Source organism: Hyla sarda, chromosome 7, assembly GCF_029499605.1.
Source record: "Hyla sarda isolate aHylSar1 chromosome 7, aHylSar1.hap1, whole genome shotgun sequence".
Taxonomy (NCBI): Eukaryota; Metazoa; Chordata; class Amphibia; order Anura; family Hylidae; genus Hyla; species Hyla sarda.
The window spans coordinates 28010132-28023360 of record NC_079195.1 but is presented as its reverse complement, the minus strand read 5'-3'; the positions used below and the strand labels follow the sequence as shown (position 1 = coordinate 28023360).

Here is a 13229-nt window from a genome sequence, read left to right as displayed (position 1 = left end):
TCCGATGTGCAGGTCACCATGTGGAATTGTAGTTTTGTTACATCTGGAGTCACCCTGGTTGGGAAACACTGCACTAAATACAGTGACCCCCCGACCTACGATGACCCCGACATACGATCATTTCAACATGCGATGGCCTCTCAGAGGCCGTCGCATGTTGAAGGCAGCATCAACATACGATGCTTTTGTATGTCGGGGCCATCGCATAAACGGCTATCCGGCAGCGCAGACTGCTTCAGCTGCCACCGGATAGCCGTTTACAGTGCCCCGTGTGCTCCGGTGACGATCACTTACCTGTCCTCGGGGCTCCGGCGCGTCCTCTTCGGGATCCCCTGCATCGTCGGTGCTCTCCATCGGCATCATCACGTCGCGCTCACGCTGTCCCGTCATCCAAAAGGAGCAGCGTGCGTACGGCGTGATGGCGGCGACGAAGAGCGAGGATGCCGGGGAAGCAGAGGCCTTGCCGGAGCATCAGGGACACCTCGGGGACGCGGCGACAGCGATGGACGGCGACATCCAGGGCAGCGGTGACGAGCGGTGATGGTCCGGAGCGGCGGGGACAGGTGAGTATAACCTCCAATACCAGTGGTCTTCAACCTGCGGACCTCCAGATGTTGCAAAACTACAACTCCCAACATGCCCGGACAGCCATCGGCTGTCCGGGCATGCTGGGTGTTGTAGTTTTGCAACATCTGGAGGTCCGCAGGTTGTAGACCACTGTCCTATACTTTACATTGCACGGATCCCTCAACATTCGATGGTTTCAACAAACGATGGTCCATTTGGAACGGATTACCATGGTATGTTGAGGGACCACTTGTATAAAGAAAAGGATGTAGAAAATTATTTGACATTCTATCTAGTTGGAAAGATGATCAAATGTGAATTCCTAGTTTCAATTAAAGTTTTCCCTTGGCGTACAGTGTAATAATGAGCAATTGTTTTAGTAGAGGCCACAATATGTGTAGCGGAGCGTGAGATGGCAGACGGCCTGGTGGTTGCAGCGATTCCGCCTCGGTGCAGGTGTTTACATGTGGAGACTGAACAGGCAGATCTAGTGGTGAAGAAACAAACTTCTCTTATTCATTCAAAAATACCCAAAGTTAAAGGGGCCATCTGCTTTTTTTTTTAGGACATAATAAGCTAATAAAAGAATTAGTCCTACTGTCATGAAAAGTGTTCTTCTGAACCGGAGGACTGTATCCAACTGAAAAGGACTCTTGGGAGGAGCCTCGCGAGGAGAGCCAATCAGCAGCGTTGAGGACTATCCCTGATTGGTTGATTTTCCTCACAATGCTCCTCCCAGAGACATAATAAGCTAATAAAAGAATTAGTCCTACTGTCATGAAAAGTGTTCTTCTGAACCGGAGGACTGTATCCAACTGAAAAGGACTCTTGGGAGGAGCCTCGCGAAGAGAGCCAATCAGCAGCGTTGAGGACTATCCCTGATTGGTTGATTTTCCTCACAATGCTCCTCCCAGAGACATAATAAGCTAATAAAAGAATTAGTCCTACTGTCATGAAAAGTGTTCTTCTGAACCGGAGGACTGTATCCAACTGAAAAGGACTCTTGGGAGGAGCCTCGCGAAGAGAGCCAATCAGCAGCGTTGAGGACTATCCCTGATTGGTTGATTTTCCTCACAATGCTCCTCCCAGAGACATAATAAGCTAATAAAAGAATTAGTCCTACTGTCATGAAAAGTGTTCTTCTGAACCGGAGGACTGTATCCAACTGAAAAGGACTCTTGGGAGGAGCCTCACGAGGAGAGCCAATCAGCAGCGTTGAGGACTATCCCTGATTGGTTGATTCTCCTCACAATGCTCCTCCCAGAATTTTCCTGTTCAGTTGGATGCAAACCAAATATTCATCCTGTCATGGCAGCAGCAATGGTTTCATTATTAAAGGGATATTCCGGGCATTTTATTCGGAACATTTATTCTATGTGGGTGCTGAATCTCCAGTTTCGGAAACCTCCGGGTTTCCGGGACTGGGGACGTGATGTCACGCCACGCCCCCTCCATTCATGTCTATGGGAGGGGGCGTGACGGCTGTCATGCCCCCTCCCATAGACATGAATGGAGGGAGCGTGGCGCGACTTCACATCTCCAGTCCCGGAGGTTTCCGAAACTGGAGATTCAGGACCCGCATAGAATGCGGGTGCTGCAGGGAGATCGCGGGGGTCTCAGCAGCAGGACCCCCGCGATCAGACATCTTATCCCCTATCCTTTGGTTAGGGGATAAAATGTTTTTGCCCGGAATACCCCTTTAAAAGAATATCTTGCATTCACACCATGTTTTTGCAATATAGTCCCCGTAAACGTTTTCAATGTGAAAACCGTACGGAACCGTATTGAAAACCGTATGCATTGACCCTCCATTAAAAACCGTATGCCAAATGATGTATCCGGTGTAATCCGGTTTGGCATCTTGTACGGTTTTGTCCGTTTTTTTTTCCCGTACCCAAAACTGTAGCCTACCACGGTTTTTGGTCCAGGTGAAAAACCGTATTAAACCGTAAACAGTTTTTTTTAACATGGGAGTCAATGGGAACAGTACAGAATCGTATGTGCGTACGGTTCCGTCCAGTTTGCACTGTACGGTTTTTGACTTTGCATAGTTATTTTTTTTTATCTCAATCAAACAAGTAAAACTTTATTCATAATGGAGTGAAAAGTTAAAAACGTATACGTTTTTTTCTTAAAAATCGGATGCAACCGGACATCATTTTTCAACCTGCATACGGGTAAACATTTGTACACACGTTTTGATACAGTTTAGGAACCTCTTTTTCATCAATAACCTGATAAGGGAACTGTATTACAAAAACGTGGTGTGAATGCAGCCTTACAAAGTGGCCTTAGGGCAGCTGTGTTTTCTCCCTCTCAGCCTCTTATGGTCTTCACCTCCTACTTCCTCATAGCTAACTGTAAGATGTAGCTTTTAGAGAAGCCATTTTAGCAGGTACAGATTGGTAAATCAGTCACAGACTCACCCAGACTGCATAGAAATGTGCAGCTTTCCCCTTCTCTTCAGCTTTTTTTCTCTCTCTCCTCTCCTCTGGGACCCTCCTCTTATTGTTCCTCTCATTGGCTCATCCTCTCTCTATGGATCCTCCCTGTAAGGCTCCTCCCTACTCTCCTTTCTACTTGACTCCTCCCTACAGTTCCCACTTTTTTATTCAGAGTTCCTCCTTTATCTGTCTATTGAACATCATTCCTGTCTTGCTTCTATGTCTTCCTCCATCCTTTCCTCTCTATATGACTGCTCCACAACACTTTCTTCTTTACATAATTCCCCCTTCTTCTCCATCCCTATGGCTCCCTCCTCTCTTCTCCATCTCTATTGCTCCCTTTTCTCTTCTTCACCTCTATTGCTCCCTCGTCTCTTCTCCATCCCTATGGCTATTTCCTCTCTTCTCCATCCCTATGGCTCCCCCTTCTCCATCCCAATGGCTCCCTCTTCTCCATCCTTATGGCTCCCTCTTCTCTTTTCCATCCCTATGGCTCCCTCTTCTCCATCCTTATGGCTCCCTCTTCTCCATCCTTATGGCTCCCTCTTCTCTTTTCCATCCCTATGGCTCCCTCTTTTCCATCCCTATGGCTCCCTCTTCTCTTCTCTATCCCTATGGCTCCCTACTCTCTTCTAATATGACTTCTCTTCTATCTCTATGTTTCCTCATCTTTATCTGTGACTTTTCTTTCCTCTCTCTTTGTCTCCTCCCTTTTTTCTTCATCACTCCTTTTTCTTTTTTCTCTATCTGGCTCCTTCTGCCTCTTACACTCCTCCCACTTCTCCTCCCTCCATGAGTCTCCGGGCCAAATTTGGGGGGTACTGTGTGCAGGATGTATGGGTATGATCGTGACGCCAGGGCACAGTTAACCTACATGGTCTGAGAATAGGACAGCTTCTCCTGGGCACCAATCCCAGGTTATGGATAACTGTCTTTACTGAGGCAGGGGTAGATGTTACAATCCTCACAATGCAGATTAGAGTAGAGGAGATGCAGTGTAACCCTTGGGAGCCCTGTAGACTTCCTGTGACGTGTAATACTGTGCTTATAACTTTAGACTTAATGCTGAGGCCTCCCACACTGACTAGAGTTCTGATAGTTTCCAACTAACGCTACACCGCCAGGGTATGAACTATCTCTGTGTGGCCCTTCGACTCACCGGGTATTAAACTCACAATTAGGAATCTCTGAATCCTCCTGTCTGGGGAACACTTGCAGAATGGTGTGGTTGTTTGCTTGAAGATTTGATTTAAGCTTCCCTTGAATCACCTCACACTCCTGCTGTCTCTTCTCCACACTGCAGCTTACACTGAGCTCTGCACTGAACAAACACTCTCCAACAACTAACAACTGAACTCTGAAATTAGACTGAATAGCTCCTCCCCCTACACTACATATGGCCTAGCTAGGGGGAGCCTCCCATTGGGCAACCAGGATCACATGGGTACTCTGCATCATACCTTCTCACCAATATCTTGTACATTTCTTAAAGGTACAGTGAAACACAATATAAATTAACAGACAAAGATCATAACAAATATTAAAGCATCACCTGAGCAGCAGGGCCTACCTGACAGGACACACTCTGGTGCTGGGACACCACAGGTCCTCCCTGTTGTCCTCTCTATGGCTTCTCACAATGTCTTCTCTATCTGGTTTCTCTCTCTTCTCCAGGACTATTCCCATTTGTCTTTATATTCTCCCTTCTTTCTTCTCTCTATGGCTACTTACCCCTTCTTCTTTATCTGCCTCTCTGTACTCTTTCTCTGTTTAGGACTCTTCCCACTTTTTTCATTCTATGGCGTCTTATCTTCTCTATCTGGCTCCTCCCTCTTGTCTCTAGGACTCTTCCCACTTGTCTTACTTTTTTCTCTGGCTCCTCCCTCCTCTCTTTAGGACTACTCCTACTTTCCCTCAATCTTTCTATGGCTTCTCTCTCTATGGTTCCTCCCTTCTCTCCTCTCTTTATGACTCTCCCCTCTCTCTATGGCTCCTCCCTACTTACCTCTCCTCTCTCTATATGGTTCCTCCCTCTTCTCTCTATAGTCCCTCCCTCCTTCATTCTATGGCTCCTACCCTCTATGGCTCCTCCCTCTATGGCCCCACCCTATTCTCCTCTCCCCATGACCCTCTTAATCTATGAAGGTCTGTAAGAGGTCAGTTATTTTGCCACATATCTAAAGAGTTTAAATGTATTGCCCACATGCAGCTATACAGATTAGATTTGTAATGATAAATCTGGGGGTCACAGCAATTTGGAATATATCACTTCTAGGGTATCCAATACATGGGGGTTTCTTACACCAACTTGGCACCGACCTGCAAGCCCCTCCCTCCAGAGATGAATATAAGACACATGGCATAACCAATCGGGGGGGAGGATTGGCCAATCCAGGACACTGCAGTACAGGATCAGAGAGATTGAGGAGTTCACAATTATGTAACCAGAAGCCAAATGAGTAGACAACAATCCCTTTCCCCAAATACTCTCCGTTGTCCTGCCATAGACTTAAAGGGGTTGTCCAGTGAAAGAAAACCTGTTTATGGTGTCAAAAAGTATAATAAAGCTACTTACTAATATAATATGCAAAGATTTTTCATTATCAGCTCAGCTGTCTGGCTTGTAGCTGTGATGTCCTGTCACAAGTTGTGAATGTAGTCTGCTCCCCCCTCCCTTCCAGTTTGCTCAGCATAAAACCATTTATGTGTAGAGGGAGAGTTCATATTACTGATTATTATATTTTATTGTGAAATGCTTTCTGCTATCTAAAAATCTAATGAGCAGTAATATAAGCTTCCCATTCAGAGCTGATATGGAATGATCTGCGCAGTTTGGCTAATAACATTGTATTAGTGAGTTGCTTTATTATACTTTTTGACACCATACACAGGATGTTTCTTTTGCTGGACAACCCCTTTAATTAGGAGCTGCAGGTCCTGAGGCTACAGAGCCAGTAGAGTAAGAATCATTATCTGTAGTAGAACAGGTCACATAGATAATCTACAGGTTATAATAACCTTCCCAGATAATCTGCACCTCCCAGATTCTTCACATCCACCCACCAGCCCCTTATACCTCCTTATCAATATCCTCATCATTCTTTTTATCTGAGTCTAGATGACAAAGAGTAATAGCAGCCATTACAGCACCCATATGGGTCATCACTCAGCTTTCCACAGACCCTGAAGCATGAAGAAGACATTGACCCCATACAGACTCTGGACCTAGGATCCCAGTGATACATTATACCAGCACCAGTCACTGCGCCACCTACTGCCTGAATGAATGTATGTCAGTCTTCACTGTAGCCCTGGCTTTATATTCATGAACCAGGAGGATCAGGATGACTATAGCTATAGGCCCCACCCAGATATGAGAGGCTGTTTTGTGTGCTGTCTGGTATAGCCACCTTGTAAAAAGCTTTTCAGCCATTTCCCCTGAGGACAGAGTCGTCTAGCAGCCGTCAGATGGACCCTGAGGACGTGAAGGTAAAATCCCAGAGGAATCTTAGTAAGAGAACACATTGCAATTACTCTAATACAATCACAGTAAAGTGTATGACAGGTCAGGGCAAGGAATTCAATTGAGGTCAGAGGTCAGCAGGAAAAGGCCGCACATTTAGTAAGGTCAAAAAGAAGAAAATATCTACCAGGTCTATATGTATCTGTTCTTGCCTGTTCACACACTGTAGCTGAGAGTTTGTTACAGTGTGTCAGTCAGTTTTAACTAAGCACAGCAGCTGCACACACCTGTACTGGACTCAATGCTGATAGCACAAATGATACAATGTAAGGCTGGGTCCACACTACGTTTTGTCCCATACGGGAGCGCATACGGCAGGAGGGAGCTAAAAGCTCGCGCTCCCGTATGTAACCGTATGCGCTCCCGTATGTCATTCATTTCAATGAGCCGACCGGAGTGAAACGTTCGGTCCGGTCGGCTCATTTTTGCGCCGTATGCGCTTTTACAACCGGACCTAAAACCGTGGTTGACCACAGTTTTAGGTCCGGTTGTAAAAGCGCATACGGCGCAAATATGAGCCGACCGGACCGAACGTTTCACTCCGGTCGGCTCATTGAAGTGAATGGCATACGGGAGCGCATACGGTGACATACGGGAGCGCGAGGTTTTAGCTCCCTCCTGCCGTATGCGCTCCCGTATGGGACAAAACGTAGTGTGGACCCAGCCTAACTAGATCTAGACACATTCTCTGCCCCTGAATGGAAACAATGAATATCTGTGAAGGTAATGAGTCTTCTTGAGGAGACCACCATGATGATGTAGGGAGTCTTATATAGGGTACGCCATGCTGCAGGGAAATACACTGCTCAAAAAAATAAAGGGAACTCTTAATCAACACAATGTAACTCCAAGTCAATGCCACTTCTGTGAAATCACACTGTCCACTCAGGAAGCAACACTGATTGACAATCAATTTCACATGATGCTGTGCAAATGGAACAGACAACAGGTGGAAATTATAGGCAATTAGCAAGACACCCCCAATAAAGGAGTGGTTCTGCAGGTGGTGATCACAGACCATTTCTCAGTTCTTATGCTTCCTGGCTGATGTTTTGGTCACTTTTGAATGATGGCGGTGCTTTCACTCTAGTAGTAGCATGAGATGGAGTCTACAACCCAAGTGGCTCAGGTAGTGCAGCTCATCCAGGATGGCACATCAATGCGAGCTGTGGAAAGAAGGTTTGCTGTGTCTGTCAGCGTAGTGTCCAGAGCATGGAGGCACTACCAGAAGACAGGCCAGTACATCAGGAGACGTGAAGGAGGCCGTAGGAGGGCAACAACCCAGCAGCAGGACCGCTACCTCTGCCTTTGTGTAAGGAGGAGCAGGAGGAGCACTGCCAGAGCCCTGCAAAATGACCTCCAGCAGGCCACAAATGTGCATGTATCCACTCAAATGGTCAGAAACAGACTCCATGAGGGTGGTATGAGGGCCCGATGTCCACAGGTGGGTGTTGTGCTTACAGCCCAACACCATGCAGGATGTTTGCCATTTGCCAGAGAACACCAAGATTGGCAAATTCACCACTGGCGCCCTGTGCTCTTCACAGATGAAAGCAGGTTCACACTGAGCACATGTGGTAGACATGACAGAGTCTGTAGACGCCGTGGAGAACGTTCTGCTGCCTGCAACATCCTCCAGCATGACCGGTTTGGCAGTGGGTCAGTAATGGTGTGGGGTGGCATTTCTTTGGGAGGCCGTACAGCCCTCCATGTGCTTGCCAGAGGAAGCCTGACTGCCATTAGGTACCGAGATGAGATCCTCAGACCCCTTGTGAGACCATATTCTGGTGCGGTTGGCCCTGGGTTCCTCCTAATGCAAGACAATGCTAGTTCTCATGTGGCTGGAGTGTGTCAGCAGTTCCTACAAGAGGAAAGTGTTGATGCTATGGACTGGCCCGCCCGTTCCCAAGAACTGAATCCGATTGAGCACATCTGTGGCATCATGTCTCGCTCCATCCACCAATGCCCCGTTGCACCACAGACTGTCCAGGAGTTGGCGGATGCTTTAGTCCAGGAGCATGCCCAGGCGTTGTAGGGAGGTCATAAGGGCACGTGGAGCCACACACACTACTGAGCCTCATTGTGACTTGTATTAAGGACATTACATAAAGTTGGATCAGCCTGTAGTGGGGTTTTCCACTTAGATTTTGAGTGTGACTCCATATCCAGACCTCCATGGGTTGATAAATGTGATTTCCATTGATAATTTTTGTGTGATTTTGTTGTCAGCGCATTCAACTATGTAAAGACGAAAGTATTTCATACGATTAGTTCATCCATTCAGATCTATGATGTTATCTTAGCGTTCCCTTTATTTTTTTGAGCAGTGTATTATATGGCTAATCTATAACGCAATAAGATTCCAGGACTTGCAGTACACACGATCTGACACCAGAGGCCGCTGTGCCACCTCTGAAATAAATCTAAAAACTGTGCTATAATTATGCTGACACACACAATAGGGCGGATGGAGGGTGGGGGCATCCAGCTGGCAGCCCCCACTCATCATGTGTGTGACCTGAAGATACCCCTCCCTGTACATACCATCTATACCCAGTGCATCACCTGGGCACAGGTCTGCAGCAGTGTGGGCACCCCCCCTGCACAAGGCATAAATACCTGGGCTGCAGTGCCCTGCATTGATCTGCTGTGGTGTAGGAGGGAGGGGGGCAGCAATGCTGCAATGATGGCTGCAGGGAGGAGGAGGAGGGCACAGGGCGAGGTTTCCTGGTTTCCTCCAATCAGATTGCAGCTCACAGCCACGCCTCTCCTGCAGCAGCATCCAGCGATGACGTCATCAGGGCAGGAGGGACACGTCACCAACATCTGCTGCTGTGCCCCCCTAGTGCATGCAGTCTGTGCCTGCCTCATTGTCAGCATTCTGGGACTTGTAGTCCTTCATATATCATCTCACCCAGATCACCTCTCTGTTTTCATATGCATTCCATCTTAGGGTGCGTCCACACGACCGTCTGTCCCCGTTTTTTTTTGTTTTTTTTTATCCCCGCTTCGGTTCTGTTCTTGCAGGCTGTAAACAGATTAAAAAACGTTTTTTATTTTTTTATTTTTTTTTATAAAATCCCATTCAGTTCAATGTGATTTTTTTTACAATCCGTTTATATCATTTTGTACCCGTCTGCTCTCATTTCCGTTTTTTTTGTTTTTGACGGCAGAAAAAACGGCACATGCAGAATTTTTGACGGATACAGTAAAAACGAATACAGTAAATTTAACATTGAAGTCTATGGAAAACGGATGAGCCTTTAATGCCATCCGTTTGAATCCGTTTTTTGATCCCTTTTTACTTTTGAGCATTTTTTTTTGGTGGGGGGGTTTATTAAGGACTAAACAATAACTGATACAAACGGATAACATCCGTTATTGTCCGTTTTTTTTAAGTCCGTTTTTTTTTTTACGGGAGAAGAACGGGACGGGTCTGTGAACGCATCCTTACTCCCCAAATTTTCTCCCTTTTTTTAGAAGCTCTGGCTTGCTGAGACTTATAGTTCTGCACAGTCTTAGCATAGGGCAGTGTTTCCCAACCAGGGTGCCTCCAGCTGTTGCAAAACTACAACTCCCAGCATGCCCGGACAGCCTTCTCCCTCTTTTTAGAAGCTCTGGCTTGCTGAGACTTGTAGTTCTGCACAGCCTTAGCATAGGGCAGTGTTTCCCAACCAGGTTGCCTCCAGCTGTTGCAAAACTACAACTCCCAGCATGCCCGGACAGCCTTCTCCCTCTTTTTAGAAGTTCTGGCATGCTTAGACTTGTAGTTCTGCATAGTCTTAGCATAAGGCAGTGTTTCCCAACCAGGCTGCCTCCAGCTGTTGCAAAACTACAACTCCCAGCATGCCCGGACAGCCTTCTCCCTCTTTTTAGAAGCTCTGGCTTGCTGAGACTTGTAGTTCTGCAGCCTTAGCATAGGGCAGTGTTTCCCAACCAGGGTGCCTCCAGCTGTTGCAAAACTACAACTCCCAGCATGCCCGGACAGCCTTCTCCCTCTTTTTAGAAGCTCTGGCATGCTTAGACTTGTAGTTCTGAACAGCCTTAGCATAGGGCAGTGTTTCCCAACCAGGGTGCCTCCAGCTGTTGCAAAACTACAACTCCCAGCATGCCCGGACAGCCTTAGGCCGTCCGGGCATGCTGGGAATTGTAGTTTTGCAACAGCTGGAGGCACCTTGGTTGGGAAACACTGGCATAGGGGGTGGTTGAGCGTCCTGCATTCTGTTGTTGTACTAAGTCCTAATAGCAGGTGTAGCAGAGCTGTGCTTGTCCTTAGACACAAATCACGGCGATGTTACGGTGTACGGTGTTTGGTTTTTACATAGGACTGCAGGTAAGCTTACTAAGCTTTTTGTATGAGTGACACTTTCAGATCTACTACATGCGCAGGAGAGATGAGTTTGTCAATGTAGCAGAGCTAAATTTGACTATTGACATGAGACATTATGATAGCACAAAGTGGTCTAAATAATTTTACATAGGACTGCAGGTAAGCCCGATAAGATTTCCTGTCAATGACATGTTTAGATCGACAACATGAGCAAGAGAGGTGAGTTTGTGAATGTAGCAGAGCTGAATTTGCCAGTTGATACAAGTCATAAGGATAGCACGATGCGTCCTCTATCATTTTACATAGGACTGCAGGTAAACCTGCTACGTCTTATCACACATCCGCTCTGTTCTATGTGTCGTGGTCCCGGAATGTAGCAGAGCTGAATATCATCTGGCACGTCAATGTACTGCAATGTTAAACTACTTACAGTTCAATGACGATTTCATTCAGAGAGTTGTTCATGTAGCAGAGCGGAATTTGTCATGGTAATATCAAATGTGATGTCTATGATTTTACATAGGACTGCAAATCTACCCACTTCTTTATCCTTTCGCATGACGTTATCATTTTGCAGCAGGACCCGAAAGAATTACCGTAAATGACAAACTAATGTAGCAGAGCTGAGTTTGTCAAGGTGATGTCAAATGTGATGTCTATGACTTTACATAGGACTGCAAGTCTACCCACTTCATTATCCTTTCGCATGACGTTATCATTTTACGGCAGGACCCGAAAGAATTACCGTAAATGACAAACTAATGTAGCAGAGCTGAGTTTGTCAAGGTGATGTCAAATGTGATGTCTATGACTTTACATAGGACTGCAAGTCTACCCACTTCATTATCCTTTCGCATGACGTTATCATTTTACGGCAGGACCGCTAAACAATGACCATAAGTGACAAACTATTGTAGCAGAGCTGAGTTTGTCCTGGTAATAGAACAGTATCTGATATCCATGATTTTACATAGGACTGCAGGTCTATCCACTGCATTATCCCTCCACAGATCTTTACCATTTTTGCAGCAGGACCACAAATTTTTTTTTTTTTACCACAAATGACAAACTAATGTAGCAGAGCTGAATTTGTCATGGTAATATCACAATGTGATGTCTATGATTTTACATGGGACTGCAATTCTATTCACTACATTATCCTTTCGCATGACGTTATCATTTTGCAGCAGGAACGCAAAAAAATTACCGTAAATGACAAACTATTGTAGCAGTGCTGAGTTGGTCATGGTAATAGCACAGTATCGGATATCCATGATTTTACATAGGACTGCAGGTCCTTTTGCATCATTTTTCTGTCGAACCACAGAGAATTACCATAAAATGACAAACTCAGCTCTGCTACATCTGTAAAGGCAATGTCTTTCTAGACCCCGTGACCCTATGGGGGTGTCGCTCCGATAACAATGCACCATGTCTGCCCCCCCTTCCTTTTCCTCAGCCCGTCAGCTTGTATTATCATGCAGGAAGCAGTGCATGCTGGGAGAGTCACCCACTGACACACATACCATAGCAACCGTGTCTGACAAAACAAGGCAGTGCCGCCTTTGGGGTGATGTCAGGCGACAGCGCACACTAGTCATTAGACGCTGGGTCGTCGCCCTTCTGCTCGGGGCGAGATTGTTAAATACGACGACATATAGGGGGGAGAATTATCGAAACCTGTGCAAAGGAAACGTTGCCCAGTTGCCCATAGCAACCAATCAGATCACTTCTTTCATTTTGCAGAGGCCTTGTTAAAAGTGAAAGAAGCAATCTGATTGGTTGCTATGGGCAACCGGGCAACTTCTCCTCCGGACAGGTTTTGATAAATCTCCCCCTATTATGATTTGTATTGATTGGACAATTTGCTAAAAAAAAACATTCCTGTAATCCAGGGGTCTTCAGACTTTGGACCCCAGGCAGTTGCAAAACTACAACTCCCAGCATGCCCGGACAGCCGTTGGCTGTCCGGGCATGCTGGGAGTTGTAGTTTTGCAACTGCTGGGGGTCCAAAGTTTGAAAACCACTGCTGTAAATCTTTATTGATTGCGCACAAGCTGAAATTTTGTGGGAGGAGCATAGCGTTGTGGGAGGAGCATATGTTACTCCGCCTTCTCTGCTGCGCCCACGCTTCTTGATTGAACGCAGTTTAAGGCTATGGGGGAAGCAGAATGGCGTATAGGTCACATGCTCCTCCTTAGGATGTCATGTTACAGACGGGGAAGCAGAGCTACATTTACAGGGGGACAAACTACCTACAGGGGGGTCTTTATATAGGGGACAAAATACCTACAGTGGGGTCTTATATATAGGGGACAAACTACCTACAGGAGGGTCTTTATATAGGGGACAAACTACCTACAGC

General features: G+C 46.4%; 1 protein-coding gene across 2 annotated transcripts in view; it reads right to left on the bottom strand.

Moving 5' to 3' along the window:
• MFAP5 (microfibril associated protein 5) overlaps positions 1-12524 on the bottom strand; it is a 76805-nt gene extending 64281 nt beyond the window's left edge. Inside the window, exons 1-2 of one of the 2 annotated variants that reach the window (XM_056532369.1) lie at positions 12391-12524; positions 9449-9562 (exon numbers count right to left, since the gene is read on the bottom strand). The gene's annotated coding sequence lies outside the window, so the exon portion shown is untranslated. The remainder of the gene's footprint in view (positions 1-9448; positions 9563-12390) is intronic. The other variant, XM_056532370.1, reaches the window with a different exon arrangement.
• Between the last annotated feature and the right edge of the window lie 705 nt (positions 12525-13229).